This window comes from Gadus chalcogrammus, chromosome 18 (assembly GCF_026213295.1).
Source record: "Gadus chalcogrammus isolate NIFS_2021 chromosome 18, NIFS_Gcha_1.0, whole genome shotgun sequence".
NCBI classification, from domain to species: Eukaryota; Metazoa; Chordata; class Actinopteri; order Gadiformes; family Gadidae; genus Gadus; species Gadus chalcogrammus.
In genome coordinates this window covers 17,758,813-17,778,695 of record NC_079429.1, presented here as the reverse complement: position 1 = coordinate 17,778,695, position 19,883 = coordinate 17,758,813, and positions in this window count along the sequence as shown.

Genomic DNA, 19,883 nt, shown 5'->3' with positions numbered 1-19,883 from the left:
CAAACCGTAGCTCTTGTATCAAACTATGAAATGCACCGTACTGCTGCCGTCCCCGTTTATATCATGCACCCACAAACAGGAAGGGTCGTTGGCATCTAACGCCAAAACAACAATCCTCGACATTGTAACAAGTTGACACTGATACAAGTACCGTCAAACCTCTTTGATACTGTAACCGATTTTCAACGTATATGTGCTCTAGAACATTGTGCTCTAGAATGAACTAGACAAAACCCCCCTGTCAGTTTTTTAGTTGGTAAAAAACCGCTCTGGTCAGGTGTTTAATATAAAAAAACTGCCTGTGTGAACACGCCCTAAGAGTTGTTCGAGCCACCGTCCTCTCGCGACGCTCCATGGCCCCGGCCCTTGGATTAGAAAAGCATAACAGACATGTAGTTGAACAGTCGCGGAGAACTCTGAAAGAGAATTCATTAAAATAATCATATTTAAGAAGCAAAGGGCCAGAAATATTCAGCCAAAATAGGCCTATTGTTTGTACCGTGAGGAGACACATTACTCATGGTTAATTGTACCGTGAGGAGACAGATTACTCCCTCTATTTATATCGTCAAGAAAACTTTATTTCTCCGATCATTTAAGTTAAACACTGTTACCTCCGGTCTAGATTAAATAGGCTATTGCCTTCCCCGTTGTATCCCCAGTTGCATTTTCAGGCATTGGCTTGAGATTCATATCTCTGGTGGTAGTGAAACATGCTCTGGTCTAACGATCTGGAGAACATATTCCTGGCTGGTTTTAATCTCCTAGCGGTTCTGTTGTTAACTTGACTAATTTAGTGTGAATGCAATATAAACTTCGAACACCAAGGGTGAAAGTCAATGTGCATGAATCATAACACATTTTTGTAAATAACCTTATTTCCTCAGGCAAGGTTGATGCACGTGACTAATCTTTTCCCTGCAGTTGCAGAATATGCCTCACTGACGGTTAATACTACTAACCGGCTTTTTCCCACAGGAATTCAACGCAATGTGTTTGTCTAAGTACTAACTAAAACGATCTGCAAAGTACTCAGCTTTGTCTATAGGCGCCATCCCGTTTTGGTTGAAGCAACGTGGTCCCTTTGTTGAACGCGTGTGATGTTTGTTTAAATCGACAGCTCCATTTTGTGTGTGCCTGTAGTACTGTTCTTTAGGGCGATAGGCGCCATCTTGTTTTCTGTAAAGACCCCATGGTCTCTTATCTGGAACATGATACCCCAACCCTCTCTCTCTCTAGCTGTGTTCGAAATCGTTCCCTATCACGGTTAATTTCATGCACTATATAGTGCACTTAAAATACCCAAAATTTGAGTGTAAATACGATGTACCCTACATGTTACTCCCGTATACCACAATGCAACGCGGCCGTGTTTTTCCGAATGAGAAGAAGCTGAATAACTGCAAACACATTTAATGATGGAGACTCATCAGGCTTTCGTTTAGAAATGTCAACAATTTATTTTGAATCTAACATAGAAAATGTAACATTCAAAATTAATTATAAAAAAACTTGAACAAGGAAATTCAACATCAATACAACCTCCAGCTTTCCTCGTGAGTGCTCTCTGCACACAGCGCAGAGAGCAGGGGCCTGTACTACGAACCTCGATTAGAGGGTTAGCGAGGTATGTTGAGCACAAAGCCTGGGTTAGCTGGACCACGAAAGTCGATCTCTGTAAGCGTCGCTGTATCACCAGGGTGACTTATGCTCGCAACCAAAACCTGGTCGGGAGCAGGTTTTCAGCTTAGTCTACCCGGAGATCGGCTACTTAAATCGGCGTGCGCAGCTTCCTAGCCCCTCCTCCGACAATGGCGTCACCATTTGTGGGTGTTCCCGTGGACCTCGGCGCACTTATCGTACAGGCCTCTCTCCGGAGACGGAGGGTTTTTCGGGACAGAACCGATCCCTTTGCATTGTCTGACGATATTCTTTATACAGATTCTCATCAGAGGGTATTCGTTATTTGATCGTCCTTGATGGACCGTATGTAGGCAATGCTACACAAAGAAGCTGTGCACTTACTGTTGCGCAGTGTGTCTGTGTTTCAAGTTCAAAGGTGGCCCCACGTTCAACGTACATTAACCTTGGATAGTCAAGTGCCGTGTTGTCGATTATCCCTTACATAACCGCTATGTCAGTGACACAATTAGGCCTAGGCATTTTTTAATCTACAAATGAATACTGTATTATAGCTGTGAGAATTGTTAAGAAAAATCACCTCCATAGTGGCCCTGGAAGTCTCCTGCAAGAATCAGGGAAACCTATTATAGGACATTCTTTCCGAAAATTAAACATTTAGAAGAATACGTGACACTTTGCTTTGATAGTTATTAGGGATGGGCGTGAGGAATCGATTACTCGAGTACTCCTCGTTACAAATGAACTCGATTGGTGGACAGGCAAACTCGAGTTTGCATATTGTGGCAACCCGGCCGTTGCCAATTAAGAAGATGAGGAGCACCTGAGGAACCGGTGGAGAAGCAGCTTAAATAGCCTGCTTCTCCACTCATTCGGGGCTCTCTCAGCCCTGTGGCTCGTGCTGAGAGGGAGAGGGAGAGGGAGCGGCGGTCGCGGGAGAAGCCGGGAGCCATGCTGACCTCACCGACGGACCGGACCCGGAGATCCCTCACCCTTTTTCCCCAATAAATGGAAGAACTTTAGTTGCCTTTTATTTTACCTTTTTTAAGTGGTTATACGCAATGAAAACCGTTGACCCACACCCTATTTGGTCCGTCTCCTTCGGGAATCTCAGCCGCCGACGATCGGGGTTGCCACAGTGGTGGAGAATGCGGGCAACGCGATCCCTTGGCGTACCCCAAACGAGACGAGGCCGCGGGGGACGAGGCCGCCGCCGCCGCCAGAGACGCCGCCACCGCCGCTGCCACAAGAGACAACGCCGCCAGAGGTCTGGCCTTTTTTAAGTGGTTATACGCAATAAAAACCGTTGACCCACACCCTATTTGGTCCGTCTCCTTCGGGAATCTCAGCCGCCGACGATCGGGGTTGCCACAATATACACACAGAGACAAGTTTTCTGAAGCAAATGTATACATTTTCTGTGTGGCACCACTGGCGCGTGCCGTGCACAAAGCAAATGAAATGCATCAAATTTCTGCGCGTGCCGTTCCGTGTGTGCACAACGCCAGAATTCAAAAAGTTAAGAGATGGCGGTTAGAGCAAAGCACAGCGAAGTATTGAAATACTTTACAGAAATAGGAGATCATAAGGTGAAATGTCAAATATGCCAAGCGAAATTGAGCTACCAGAGTACTACAAGTACTATGCGGCAACATATGCTCCTGAAACACAACGGTGAGTTCGGAAAGCAGACCTGCAGCAACCAAGTGTTATTTTCCCTGCCACAAGACGTAGCTGTAATCGGCCGTGTATAGAATATCACAACGCTGAGTATTTTTTTAGTTCATTTGCTGCCGTTTTATTAGCAGCTTTAAATTATTTGCAATGGTTAGGCTACTTGTTTCGTTTAAAAAAAACAAAAAACTTTAAAGGCCTTTGTTCAAAGTGATTTAAATTGTGAGAAGCATATTTATTTTTGCAAGGAAAATGTGTTTTGTACGTTTGCCATAATAAATAATTAATACTCTGATAACTCTTGACTGTTTTGATTGAGAATAAGCATTACATGTTGTGTTTTTTCTTGAAAGTAGTCCAATCCTTGGTCGCTTTTAACTCACTTTATTTGTTAAAGTAGGCATGTTTCGGTATGGTAACTATGAAGCATAAGGGAGGGAATTGTATCTAATGCGTGTGAGAGAAATACCGTGATGGCTTCAAGCCACGGGCTTAGGCCCGTGTCTCCGCTGGTCTACCTATTGATCTCTGTCCTCCATCTGAATCACGCACTTTTCCCCGTCCAGTGGGCGTGGCCTATGTGAAGTGGGCGTGACCGGGGTGACGTAATGGCTCCGCAATCCTCACCTGTCTAAAGGTGCTGCCATCTGTGGCTAGAGTAGTTATTGCAGCTTGTGTTCGATCCTGCTTCCTAGTGGCTATGTGAGGGTAATGCAGCTTGTGTGTTCGATCCTGCTTCCTAATGGCTATGTGGGGGCAGCTTATGTGCTTAAAATACGTAACAATGTTTGGTTGGTAATATTGCCGTTCATCATTAGGCCAATTCCTGCTGCAGATGCGTTGCATTCTAAAAATAGATTAGTTTTAAATGAGTACTCGTTTGATCCTCGAGGAATTAATTCGAACACTCGAGTTTGGAATTTACTACTCGTGCCCAACCCTAATAGTTATATACCTCTGATTGGCGAATGATTGTCGGCGGCTCCTCCAAAATAATGTTTGTACCTTCAACTAAAAATGACACAATTAATTTACACAATCATTTCACATTTGATTAGCACGACAATTATTTATGTCCATTGCCAATACATGAATACATACTCATCACAAACGCCTTGGATGTCGAGGCAGTGGGGTCAGAGGACATCACTACCTTCGTTATTGGCGAGAGCCAGCTCCTCCGAAGTGTTGAAGGGCGGTGGAGCGGTCCCCCTCCCATTCGTATTAATTTGGGTTTTCTATGAGATTAATGATTGGAGCCCAGGCCATTGCAAGGCTTGTTCACCTGAAATTATTCAAATGGATGCTTACAACTTACCACATTGAATAATATTTTTATATTTATTTTTGACTTGGCCCCATGTTCGTAGGAGCGTGCTGGCATCACATCTATAAGGGTAAAAGGCATGATGATACATCATATTTTTTAGACAATATGCAGAATCTTTTCACTTACGAATTAACACGGTCGGCTATTTTTTGCCAGCGCCACCCTATCCATATTATGGGCAACCGTGTTCCCCTTGGCTGTGATTTGGCTCGTCTTGGGTGAAATACACCGCTCTCGCTCGATTCATTTTGCATAAGGGTGTTGGGCAAAATAACCTGCTGAGCACATCACATGTACATTATAAATATAGCTAACTCCTACCCCAGCCTGATCAGCACATCACATGGCAGTCACCTTACAATAGTCAACTCTTAACGCCTGATGAGCACAACACATGGCAGTCACATTCAACTTTTAAACACATAACACACACATGATAACATAGTCAGGTCGAGGCCAGAGCTAAGGCCCCATTTCTCCGCCAGGCAAATGGTAAACACTCAGACAATGCACTGTTTCATCCTCAGAACGGGAGGGCCACAATCAGGAGACTCTTTGAGGCGCTCCCCCATCAGGAGGAACACGAGGAGATACACTAGGGCCTGAGAGCCAAGGTCACGCAAAGACACACAGAACCACATACGTCTCAAACGCACACACCTCACCAAGAGGAAGATACTGCACTGTTTCATCCTCAGAACGGGAGGGCCACAATCAGGAGACTCTTTGAGGCGCTCCCCCATCAGGAGGAACACGAGGAGATACACTAGGGCCTGAGAGCCAAGGTCACGCAAAGACACACAGAACCACATACGTCTCAAACGCACACACCTCACCAAGAGGAAGATACAGCATAAAACTGTATCACACAGACACTTCTCCCCTTTCTTCTGAAGCAGACCTTCCACGGAGGCGAAGCTCTGGACGAACCATCAGCGCTGATTAGGGACTTAGACATATTCGATTTCTCACGCTTTATGACTCTGTATAACCGTTGCCACTTTACTTAATAAATCCAAGGTCCTCGTGCCGATAGACTTTATTACCTCTCCGTCTCATTTTATCTGATCCAGTAACTAGACAGACCGTTTTTCCCTTCAATTTGGTGACCTCCGACGTGATTTTTTCTGAATTGAACACGCAACTGGGAAACGAGAGACGGAGAGCGGCACGACCTCGGGACCCCGGAGCACCGGACCGATTCCTGCAGTCTCACCTCGCGGCCGCCCAACAAAAGGTAGGCAGAACCTGTTGATAAAATCCAAACTCTGCATAGTTATATAGGAACCACATTAGGAGGTGAGACTGTGAGAGCGGTTCGCTACGGGATATCTCGTGGGGACGAATAGAGTTGCATTCCAGCATTTCCCCATAAACCCGATTAACCCTGAACGCGTGACACATCGAATATCGGCTCGTTGCATGGTGAAAGAATACCCTCGAGACCATAGGGCCTATAAGAATCGGTCATAGTGATACAAGACTACCGATGGCCGAATAATGTATGCCTGGGCCAAGAGTGGAGCCCAGAGGGATGCCTGGGCCGCGGGTGGAACCCAGAGGGAATGAGAAGGGCCTATAAGAATCGGTCATAGTGATACAAGACTACCGATGGCCGAATAATGTATGCCTGGGCCAAGAGTGGAGCCCAGAGGGATGCCTGGGCCGCGGGTGGAACCCAGAGGGAATGAGAAGGGCCTATAAGAATCGGTCATAGTGATACAAGACTACCGATGGCCGAATAATGTATGCCTGGGCCAAGAGTGGAGCCCAGAGGGATGCCTGGGCCGCGGGTGGAACCCAGAGGGAATGAGAAGGGCCTATAAGAATCGGTCATAGTGATACAAGACTACCGATGGCCGAATAATGTATGCCTGGGCCAAGAGTGGAGCCCAGAGGGATGCCTGGGCCGCGGGTGGAACCCAGAGGGAATGAGAAGGGCCTATAAGAATCGGTCATAGTGATACAAGACTACCGATGGCCGAATATTGTATGCCTGGGCCAAGAGTGGAGCCCAGAGGGATGCCTGGGCCGCGGGTGGAACCCAGAGGGAATGAGAAGGGCCTATAAGAATCGGTCATAGTGATACAAGACTACCGATGGCCGAATATTGTATGCCTGGGCCAAGAGTGGAGCCCAGAGGGATGCCTGGGCCGCGGGTGGAACCCAGAGGGAATGAGAAGGGCCTATAAGAATCGGTCATAGTGATACAAGACTACCGATGGCCAGGTAATGAATGTGTATTAAATAATTCTATGTGGTAAGAAGGTTAGAGTCCCTTTGCAGAGGAAACCGTATGCCTGGGGCACGAGTGACACACAGAGAGACAGTGTGTGTATGCGTGAGAGAGGCTGTGTGTGTGTGTGTAAGAGGCCCAGAGAGAGAGTGACGGAGTGGCTGTGTGTGTGTGTGTGTGTGTAAGAGGCCCAGAGAGAGAGAAAGAAAGAGAACGAGCGTATTTGTGGGCCGGCTTAATATAGAAATAAATCAATCAATGATAACCCAGCTATGTGTGCAACGCTTGCTTGCTTTGTTATGCTCAACGCTATTTTACCGTGTCTGATGTTTGTGGCTGTGGGAGACAGAACGAGAGGTCTGTCGATATGTTTCTGTGTGTGCGTTTAGAGGAGACAGAGTGAGAAAGGCTGTGTGCGTCTCTGTGCGCGTGTACGCAAGAGGTGATGTTTCTGTGTGTGCGTTTGGAGGAGACAGAATGAGAAAGGTCTGTTTAGGTGTGTGTGTGAGAGGGAGCGAGAGAGATAGCAAGGAGAGCTAAAGTCGGAGGACGATCGAGAGGGACCATTTTCCCTCTAGACAGTTGGAGGTAGTGATAGAGTGCGTGTTTTTCTAACAATGAACGGTTGTTTCAGGACCACGAGAAGGGGCTCTGTATGGTTTTCAGGCCCAGAGTGTAATCCCCTTTCCCATATGTGTAGTCCTCCCATTTGAGGTCCCCGTCCACCATATTTGAAGTCCTCTACTCCACCTCATGTTGTAGTTCCCCTCCCTAAAATTGTATGGAAGTTAGAACCTGTGAGGGTGTTTTGGTTCGGCCTGACGAGGCCTGTACCAATTTCGGTGGTCAGCTTCTAGTTTTGTGTATATAGAAATTTGGAAAGGGGGAGCAGTATTAAGTTATATATAATAAAGTGAAAAGTTATTTGTGAATGAAGGGACAGAAGGATCTTTTTGTGTGTGAGAGATAGTTATTAGGCCTTGTTCCATGATGGAGAGTTGAGGATGTTGCATTCCAGGCTTATCTGTTAACGGTCCTAGCTGCTGCTTGACCCTAAGGGGAGTGAGGAAGGGTGAGAGAGAGAGAACACATTTCCCCCCCCATTTGTCGAGCTACACCATTCAGGCAGTACAGAGAGACACACTAACACACAGTACAGAGAAAGGAAATAGAGTGTGTTCAACTGAAAGCGTGTGGTGGCCATACGCCATAAAATACCACATATCCAAGGAATGCAGGTAGAGCTCTGTTGAGTTTTCAGGCTTTGATCAATTTGTAGTTCCCTGTCTGCCATGTTTGAAGTTCCTTGTAGTCTCTGTCCATAGGTTTCACCTGAACAACCCCTCTGCTGGCCGAGAAAAGGAACTACCCATGGTTTCTCTCACACCCAGCCCCCAGAGCACACTCGCTTTCAAGGCGTTATGGCCGCACCCAACGTGGGTGGGAGACACGCAGAGAGAGAGAGAAGCCACATTCCACCCTTATCTGTTGTCTTGCACCAAACAGCACCCCGTACTGAGGAGGGAGAGAGAGCGTGTTCTCCCGAAGGAGGGAGAGAGAAACAGGGAGACACACAGTGGATATTCACATTATGGCTAATTTGTTTTAGTTTTAGTTTTGTTTTTTGTCTTCCTAGGACAACAGTTATCATTCATGATGATGAACATCGAAGTTCATGAGGAGGTTATAAGGACAATAACGTTGATACTTTAATGGGACAACAGTGATGCTAATCTAATGCAATTGGACTAAAGAAGGTGTTTCTATTAACTAAGTGATTCATATTATTTTCACACAGGAAAGAATAATTGAATAAATATGGATATGATAAAGATGAGGATAATAATTAAAAAAATATATATACATAAAGTAAAAACGTAATCTTGATAAACTGTACAGGTAGGACTACACCTATTAAAATATGGGGTGTATCTCTTTGGTCAAGGATGACAGGTGGATTGATGCCACATCTGCTGGGAAGGGATCCTACATGCTATGTTGTCAATTTGGATTCGGAAGTAGTGGGTTTACCTTTCAAATGCCACTACTGCTGCTGCAACACTTTAATAATTTTAACTCTGATAAATGACTTTTTGTTTTATAGTTTCCCTGAGGAGTATTCATTACGCACACACATTTGGCTGCATAGGGCAGTTGGGGCTGAAGACTCTGTCTCCATCCCTCCACTTTGCGATCTATACCACCATATGGGTGGGGATTGATTGTATCCCAGGTATGGCATCCTGCAGCGAGCCAGTATGGAAGGCTGGTTAGCCAACGACGGGTAAGATCCCACCTTGACACCCGGGACGACCTAAGGCAGGCACAGTCACGATTACTTGGCAGAGTCGCTGTGGGCATTGGCTTACTTGATCATGAAGTCACGAGCTGCAACAATCATAGGAAGTGCCGGGTGGGGTGTAAGGTGGAGGAGGAACAGGGGTCAGATATGTCAGCTCTGGCAGCAGAGGTGGTCTTGGAACGGGGCATGTCGCGTTTTATTTTATTTTATTTTATTTTACCTTTGTGGTATAGAAGCCCACTAACGCATGTACGTTTTTCGGTTTAGTGCATGACTTTGGAACAGCGTGGTTTCAGGCGGCTGATGGTAAACCCACCCATATTGGGCTTTGGTTTTGGACATACTGGTTTCGATTTCCCTTCCCAAAAGATTGGCTTTAATTTGCTGATGGTTAAGGTTAGACGTTGGTTGCACCAACGGCGTTCTTAGATTTGCTTATCATTTAATGTGCATGGTTTTGACCATTGCGCAAGGGGGGAGGTATTGAGAATTAAAAAAAAATAATAATAATAATAATAATAATAATAATTAGAAAACAAGGTTTTTCTTCACCATACTTGCAAACAATGATTGACATCCAGCTAAATGAGTGTGAAATACAGTGTTCAACAGATGGGTAGAAGCAGTCCCATCAAAAGACCAAAGTGCGACTACAGTAATCAAGTTTCTGACTGGAGAAGTCAAGGCAAGGTTTGGACTTCCGTCAGAAATAAGCTCAGACAAAACGTTTATTCAGAGAACACTCAAACAAGTGATTCAACATTTGCATGTCAAATAAAGACTAGATTACGCCCCAATCCTCAACCACAAGGTATGGTGGAAAGAGTGAATGGGACGCTCAAGACAAAAATTAACAACATTTGTGCAGGCACTAAATTGAATTGATGCACTACCACTGACACTAATGAGTTATCGCATGAAAACTAACAGAACGACGCATCTAACCCCGCATGAAATGCTTAAGGGTCGACCCATGCCTTCACTTAACATTCAAGGGTCCCAAAAGGGACTTCCATTAGAATAATTAGAAATAGGATTAAGGAAAATATGTTTGAACATCTAACTGTTGTACATAAGTTTGTAATTCCAGCAAGAGGAACACAAAGTTCCAGGGCCAGAGGAGGAGCCAGATGCAGACACGCCCGGAGCCGACCAACTACCCAAGGATGATGCAATCAGATTTCGGCAGGGTTTGAATCAGTCCTGTTTTGGTGGTCCACTATTAACAAAAATGTTGTTTGGATAAATAGTATATACTATAATCAGCAAAGTTTTGTCAATTTTTCCACGGATAAGGTCAAGGGACTATATAGATATAGATATGCTATTGGCAGAGCAAGGAGGGGTGTGTGGGATGATAAAGACGACATGTTGTACTTTTATCCCCAATAACACAGCACCGGATGGGTCGGTGGCCAGGGTGCTGGCAGGGTTACAGTCCCTCAGATTAGATTTGGCAGAGAGAATTCCGGCATTAATGACCCCTTCACAGGATGGATGGAGAGCCCAATGAGCGATGGGCGCTACAGGTGCAGCAGGTGCCATCCAAGCTTACCTGGGGATCGAGAGTTTGGACGAGGGACCACCAGAGGGGCCCGACCTGATCCGGCTGGAGAACATGGAACAGACCCCTGCCCCACTGTCCAAGAGCCCCCCACGCAATGCAGCGCGCCAATACATGAAGATCACCTGACCCCCCCCCCCCCCCCCCCCCCCCCTTCCCCATCCCAGCCACTACAAGCAAACCCCACCACGACACCCCCCTCCCCCCCCGCCTGTGACGTACTAGTAACCTCTCCAGGTGGGCTGCCCCATTCCCGTCCCCGCCAACGGCACCACCCCCCCTCCCACCTGATGCACCCACGTCGCCCGGACCAGGGATCTGCGTTCCGGTACCAGGGGCTGCGGCCCGTTCCCTTAAGGCTTGAGGGCGCCCCTGGCTGTATTCGCTTCTGTACGCTTCACTGTTTTTAGCCGCTCCCATATCTATGCCCGCGTCTACGCAACCGACGCCGGGAACGCAAATGTTGTTGTTTATATCGCTGTCCCACTAGATTTATCAGATGAGGTCCTGAGCGCAGTTGAATAAAAGGGTCTAATGCTCAGGTGGCGCCTTGCGACCACCTGCCCGTGATGACGCTCAGGACTATTCCGTGGTTTCTTAGTTGTTCCCGTGCCCCGGGCCTACCCTGGATACCCCATGCGTGTGATTGCTTATTGTTACACGACCAGTTAACTCCTCCTCACATCCTTAGTGTGTGGTCATCTAGGGATGGGTTGAGGGGGATTGCCATTCGTTGTGTACCTCATATCTTTCTGATATTATTATTGTTATTTAGGGACACGTTTCATGGTTGCATTTCTTTCCTGTGATTATTATTGTGTAGTGTCTGTGTGATTGTTGCATTTTTGTTATTGTTTACTGTTAGTCTTATTGTTGCTTTTTGCTGATACTGTTATTGTTCGGAGTTTGTTTTATTGTTGCAATTCGTTGTTATTATTATGGTTTGGTGTTGGTTTTGTTGTGTGGCCAGCTTTGTTGTTGGTTGTTGTTTTTTTTTTTGGTATCGTTTGATATTTGTTTTAGTATTGTTGTATGCTTGTTGTATTTTTATTTTTTTTATTTTTTTATTTTTTTTCTCTTTTTTGTGTATTATCTGCGGCCAGTATTGTTGGTATTGTCTGCTCGCGATGTAAGGCCGGGGTGGATGCCACCCCCTAGGTGGGGTGTGTATGGCATACCCATGTCTGAAGCATGGGTAGCGTTTCTCCCACGTGGTTCCCCATACACCCGGTCCAGCGAGTTGTTTTAGTCCCATGCTCATGGTTGTTTGTTTTTATGGTCATTTGCCTTCTTTCTGTTATTTCTAATGGTGTTATGATGGTAGTCCCGTGCTGGAGTCCTATCCCTCGTACCCCAAATGAGTAAAAGTCGTCTTGCGACGACTTGAGGGGGATATGTTGGGCAAAATAACCTGCTGAGCACATCACATGTACATTATAAATATAGCTAACTCCTACCCCAGCCTGATCAGCACATCACATGGCAGTCACCTTACAATAGTCAACTCTTAACGCCTGATGAGCACAACACATGGCAGTCACATTCAACTTTTAAACACATAACACACACATGATAACATAGTCAGGTCGAGGCCAGAGCTAAGGCCCCATTTCTCCGCCAGGCAAATGGTAAACACTCAGACAATGCACTGTTTCATCCTCAGAACGGGAGGGCCACAATCAGGAGACTCTTTGAGGCGCTCCCCCATCAGGAGGAACACGAGGAGATACACTAGGGCCTGAGAGCCAAGGTCACGCAAAGACACACAGAACCACATACGTCTCAAACGCACACACCTCACCAAGAGGAAGATACTGCACTGTTTCATCCTCAGAACGGGAGGGCCACAATCAGGAGACTCTTTGAGGCGCTCCCCCATCAGGAGGAACACGAGGAGATACACTAGGGCCTGAGAGCCAAGGTCACGCAAAGACACACAGAACCACATACGTCTCAAACGCACACACCTCACCAAGAGGAAGATACAGCATAAAACTGTATCACACAGACACTTCTCCCCTTTCTTCTGAAGCAGACCTTCCACGGAGGCGAAGCTCTGGACGAACCATCAGCGCTGATTAGGGACTTAGACATATTCGATTTCTCACGCTTTATGACTCTGTATAACCGTTGCCACTTTACTTAATAAATCCAAGGTCCTCGTGCCGATAGACTTTATTACCTCTCCGTCTCATTTTATCTGATCCAGTAACTAGACAGACCGTTTTTCCCTTCAAGGGTGAGTCAAATGACGCGATAAACGCCCCTTTTATGTGAACGCGCATTGAACCTAAAGCAGAAAACCTGGTTCGACTAATTGAATCTAAAGTGAGCGTTGTGGTACCATTTAACTCTGATTGCGAGTTGCCTCTCTGTCGAGCCAGGTTTTCCCAAGAAAGCCCTGGTATGTTCAGCGAGGTTCGTGGTATACCCCCCCGATAAAGAGTGTGTTGAGAGTGTATTGCGATTAAGTGGTGGCCTTATGCCATAAAATAACATATTTCAGTCGGACAGATAACAACTCAGAGGAGTTTCTTTTATCGATTGATAAGTTGACACACTGACTGACCCCGCAGCTTCCTCTGCCAGCCGTCTCCATAAGGAAAATCCTGGTTAAGATCTGACTTACTCTAAAATTATTACAATTAATCAGAACCATTGAGTCAAGGCCTAACTGGCATTTTTTGCATCAATTGGAGACAGAAGAGTTTTACTTTCTTACTACTCAAACTACTACTGAGGAAGCAGCTTCAGAAAAAATATTATTCTGCTTTTCCTAATCCAGGTAAACTGAAAATAATAAAGGCAGGGCAACAAGCTGCATTAATTCTAACCATCTATTACAATAATTATAAAGTGTAGCTAATAGACTTCCCTTTTAGGATGCCAACATATTAGATTTCATCAGCACATATTGCTTTGGAGATACCATACTGCTCCAATGACTTCTTGAAAGGGAAGATACTAGTCTGTGATACTTAAATAGACCTAAACTGGTCTAGAGGGACATAATAACTAATTCTTATTTATTTCTTTGGTGACACTCTGTATTGTAAGCAACAAAAAAATATTGTTTGCTCATGATGTCCTCAACAAAATTGTGCACATCGGCATCTTTCGCAATGAATGCACCATCAAAATGCGGTTGTTCAGACCTTAATAAAACAAGAAAGAATATTATTTTAAGTATGTTTAATTATGTTAACTTCACATAGCATAAAACCACTCATCCTTTAGACAAAGGATTCTGAAATCTGTAAACCTTTCGGTTGCCATCTGCACACAGTGCCAGCATGTTGGGGGTACATGCTGCGCAGGTAAAGTGCTCCACACTTGACATCTTCTCACATTTGTAATTACAGAATTTATGCTCCAAAAAGCTCCTTTGGAAGATGTCTCCATGTATTTTTCCAGTCTGTACATTTTACAGTTGATAATGAAAGAAGGAAGGATAGAAGGAAAGAACAGGAATTGGTAAATTAAAACAACAATAGTTATATCCTTGTCACTACTTTAGGCAACTTTAGTCAACACCAATCTTATTCTTCCAAAGTGAGAAGTCTTCCCGTCCAACATCCGCAAAAACCCCTGTCTTGATAGATTTGGTGCTGTGGTTTTCATTTCTTCAAACGTTGTAAGCAGATCAGCTGCAATCAATGTGTCGCTCTTGACAGACGCTGGCCAATACCCACTTCTTATTAAATCATTTCGGTCAGGTGTCCACTGGGCTGGACATGACTTGCATGCCAAGTTTGGCATCCTAGATCATACCGACCTAAAAACATTGGTAAAAAAAATGTAGAACAGTAGATGCATTGTTATTTATAACACATTAAACATGAAAATATTTAAAAATAAATACATGAAAATAAATAAAAAGCAATAGATTATACCATTCATGGTAGCCAAAATGATTGCTCTGCCAGCTGACTTCATGAAGTTTGATGGTTCACAAGAGCACAACTCCGGTCTGACAGTAGGCAATAGATTTACGAAAAAAATATGCTCAATTATCAGTGAGATGGCTGAAAAGGGACAAATTAAGGCCTTGTTTACACGATGGGAAAACGCAGATATTTCCACGCGGTTTGGCCTCTCATTTACACGAAAACACAGTTTTTATCACAGAAAACAATCCTTTCTAAAAACTCTGGCCGAAGTGGAGATTTCTGAAAACGCCGGTTATGTGTTGTCGTGTCAACGGGGAGAAACTGGGTTTTAGGTTCTGAAGCGTCACATTATGCGCCAGGAAATGCTTAACGTCATATGAGCGCCCTTTGTTTCCTGTTTGTTTGTTACAGGAAGACCCTTGTGTTATTCGTTGTTGTTGATTCTGAGGATTCTGATTGGCTTTCATGGCTTTATCCTTCTCCCTACACTGCCGCCCATAGGTTTGGCATAGTTATAATGGCGCTCAACGGCGTATTTATGCGTTTTGATGTAAACGACAACTTTTTTGAAAACGATGTGTGCACAATGTTATTTTTGAAAACGGATGGGGGGAAATATTTGTTTCTATAAATACCCTGCTACGAATGACTGCTTGAGATAAACAGTGGCAGCATGTTATTTGGAACCTCATTGCATGACAGCAAACAGTGATTCTAATGATACGGCCTTGCCGCCACTCATCTTTGGCTGCAGATTGACGCGACGACCATGATTCTGACGTCGACGGATGGTCCTTTGTCCTAATGTCCATTGTTAGAAGGTCCAGAAGTTTCTGCATCTCATTTTCTGAAGAACATATTTTTTTATATATATATAAAAAATATATATGTAAAATCCATTTTTCCTTTTTTGCTAACTTGCTTAATTAGAGTAAGTTGTCATCCTACTGTTGAGAGCACTCTGACACTGCATGATCCTCCCCAGCTGACTCAAAAGGGGCAGAGTCCTCGTGAACATCCTGAGAAACAACTGAAAGAATGTACAGACAGAAAAGTAGAGATGAGTTTAATCTGTTAAAAATTAAATGTTATTATAGCGACTAAAAGCAGTCACATTAAATTGCAAAGAAAACAAGTTCTCACAATGAATAATCAACCCATTAACCACTGATGGTGGCTAATGTCTGGAAGACTTTCCTGCAGGAAACAAGACAAATTTTTAAGGGTGATGTCTGAATATACTGTTTTCAAAACAGGAGATCATAATATAATAATATTATGATCTCCAGTGATCTCCTGATCTAATAATCCATTAATTTTCCAACTAGTCAGCCTTTAGGAGAGATTATGTAAGTGGGTAATCACAACAAATAATCTTGAAAGACATAAAATACCTGTAGCTGAGGCTCCCATCCGTGTTCCTCCACTTCTGCTCCTTTTGGGAATTGGACGACCATCATAATCCCTCTCCACCCATTTAACTTCACCTTTTCTAGATGCTGCTTTGCCCTTTGCCTCCTTTTTCTGCTTGACAGAAAGTGATCATTGTATGATGACACTTTGTAATTGTGCCATTTATCAAAAGCAGTATAAAGAAAAATATTATACAAAAACGTTGGCATAAACAATATTAATGCAAGATAACTCTCACTAAAGACTGACACTCACTTTTTCTCGAGCAAGAAGCATATCAGCAAGGAACATAGACTGCTCTGCTTTGCCTCTGTCTTGCTGATTTGCCATTTCAACGGCACTAAATAACAAAAGCATAAACAGCTTGATAAGAAAAATAAGAACACAGTGTAGGAGGATTAGGCACAGTCCAGTAAAAGTAAAAGGGCATGTATGTTTGGACAGTGAGTTGGGTAAATGATAGAATATATATAAGATTGAGAACAAAGTACTGACTTGGAGACAGTGGCTTCTGCAGTTAGAGTTGGAGACACAGACGGGACAGACGGGATCTGTAAGACAGAGGAAAATGAAAACACTATAATTTATCTTGCAACAGGAATTACAGGATTTCTTATGTTAGAAATGCAGAACTGTTAGAAGAGACAAAATAATGTAAAATGATGCTTGATGGACCTTGTCTTCAACCATCCATGTTTAGTCACATTCAAAATGACAGTTGATATCTACTACTAAACCTATTAGAATTATTGACATCAAATCAATACATTGTTAATCCAACATGGCCTTAAGTGATAGAAAAGCCCCATAGTACAAACATTATTGTTAAGGCTAAATGCAAGCTACAACCAAATAGCGATTTTTAAATTGACCTTTTCCGAATAGATTAAACTAACATTAAATAATGTAGATCAATGAAGATATTACCTTTACAGAATTACGATGGATGAGAATAAAGGGGGGCTGTAGCATTGGGGCTTACTATAATTACATTTTCATATGGATCTATATCTCTTTTTGTTTAAATGTATATGTTTGAACGTATTTTTCCTAATTACCTTTTATATGTGCCTTATGTTCCTGTATGGAATAGCCTTATAGATAATGGAAAAATACTGTTACTATACTCTGTTAGGCCCATATTTTTACATAATTATATATTGTTTATCGACCTCTGACAATATAGAAATGCTTTTAGATACAACTAATGACAAAATAAAATAATAATAATAACCTTTCAACTAACGTTAGCGATCAAGCAAGGCTATAGGGGCTAACTTGTTGAAGTTAACTTCACTGCTCTTACTAAGTCTAACATTAGTTGCTTTCTATTTTACATACATTTTACATAAACCGCTACAGGGTTCTCAAAGTTTTGACAACTGAGGGCCAATTTAGGAACCCAAAATTTGACTGAGTGCCGCCAAAAGAAAAAAAAATTGGAGGGAAACGCCGCCAGCATCCCAGTGGTCAAAAAAAACATTGCACCGTGGACCTCTGGGATTGAGGTCAAGTGAGGTCTGAATCACGAAACTGAGGTTCACGCCTCGTTTCCACGTACGTATGTTTTTCGTATCCGTGCTTCTGTAAATTTACGGAAGGGGTCGCTAGTGCTTTACGTACGGACATGAATTTATTTACGGACAGCCAAAAAGATGGAACGCATGATAATGGCCGTTTTTAGGAGACCGGTACTGTGGATCATGAGGATCGACATCTAGCGAGATAAAAACAAAACCAACCAGGGTTGGAAAGAGATCGGTGAGGAGTTTGGCCTGCCAGGGAATTATATGTTTTGTGAAATATATTTAATTAAAAAGAGCGGGTGACCGTTGATAGCATGGTTGACCAATTCATGTTTGCTAATAAGTTTTAGGCTTATTATGCCTAATGAATACAGCCGTATTGTTAATAAATTGGTTATGACAGGTAGGCTATTTTACCCCTTTAGCATAGTGTTATAAATATCCCAATTTACTCAAGTATGACACAATAGGGTAGGCCAGATTACTTTGAAATGTTTAATGTTGGAAAGTAAAGTTTTTTTATTGTCTTCCCAATAATATGGAATATGTTGCTATACCCAAACCTGATACTGTACTGTAGTACAGAGGTTTTCTTTTAGCCCAAGCATAAATAGAATGAAGTAATATAAAATCATAGGATCATTAATGTTTATTGTAATGTAGAGTTATCTGAAAATGTAGATATTATTTGAAATGGCAACAACTTAATATCTATTTCCCTTGTTCTCTCACAGAAAAAGACTAAGAAAAGGTGGCGCGACCTGAGGGATCGATATGTGAGGGAGAGGAGGGAGGCATCAGAAACAACAGCCAGTGGCAGCGCTGCCAGCAACAGGTGGCCCTGGTGCCATGCTGGACTGATGGCCTTTATAGACCCCTTCGTGGCATCCAGGATGACGACAAGCAACATGCCAGAGAGTTGTGAGAATGGTGTGGATGAGAGTGTGAATGAGAGTGAACTGGAGGCCTTCTTGGCAGCTACCAACTCCAACTCAGCCTTTGAGCGAAACCTGATGCTCGCCCTGGAGAGAACAGCTGGCCCCAGTCTCACTACTATTCCGGTCGTGGATGAGGACGACCATTTCCTGCTAAGCCTCCTGCCATCACTGCGGCGGCTGGAGCTTAGCAAGAAGGCACTCTTAAAGCTCCAGATACATCGCCTGATGTATGAGGCAGAGTTTCAATGTAAGTGGGCAATGGTTACAATATACTTGTTAATTGTTATTGCAAATATTTCCCTGACTTGATCGACCTGTCACTATAACCTGGCTGTTCTGTCTTTTTGTCATTTGGCTTTTTCAGAACAAACTCCTGTGACCTGGTGACTCCTGTTCTTTTAATTTAAAATGTAACACGACCAATAGCACTTTAAGGTGCTATTGCTAACCTATAAAGCCTTGCATGGATTATCTCCATCCTACCTGAAGGACCTGATTATTCCTTATAGTCGTTCTCGGTCCCTCCGGTCTTCGGGAGCCGGCCTTCTTTCATTGCCGAATGTTAAAAAGAAATCGGCTGGACAGAGAGCGTTTGCCTATCGAGCCCCCTTTTTATGGAATAGGCTGCCATCAGTGATCAGGGAAGCTGACTCTGTGGAGCTATTCAAAGGAAAGCTCAAAACGCACCTCTATAATCTTGCATTTGGAGTGTGAAAACAACAGATGCGAAGTGAAGACCACTCTGTTTGCTTTCTGCTTTTCTTATTACATTATACATTCCCACTATGTACTTTTCCGTTCTAATTCACTATTCTGTCTGTTCTAGCGTGTTGCGGGTACTGGACTGGATGCCTGGACTCTCCTCATGGATAACCGGCCAGAACCCCATCACCATTTTAATATGATGTACATGTATTTACCTGTATGTCAATTGTGGCACCCATTGCACTCCTGACCATCCCTGGAAGAAGGGATCCCCTACACTGCGTTTCTTCTCAAGATTTCTTCCTTGCTGATTCAAGGGAGTTTTTTCTTGCCCGTGTGGGTGCATGGGTAAAGGGGGTGTCACAAATATTTGGCCTGTTAAGCCCTTTGAGACTGTAATGGTGATTAAGGGCTATACAAATAAAATTGAATTGAGTTACAATTCTATTTTTTTTAATTAAATAAAATCACTTGATTGTTTATAAAAAAGATGGTTTCTGATTTGGTTCTTTTCACTTTAAAGTAAATAAGACAATGTTACAAGTACTCATAGAGCAAATTATCTGACAAGATTATATGACAAACAACAAATAATTTACTTTATCAGCCTGAAAAAAATATCCTTTCATAACCTATGCAAATATTTATTCATAACACAGTGAAG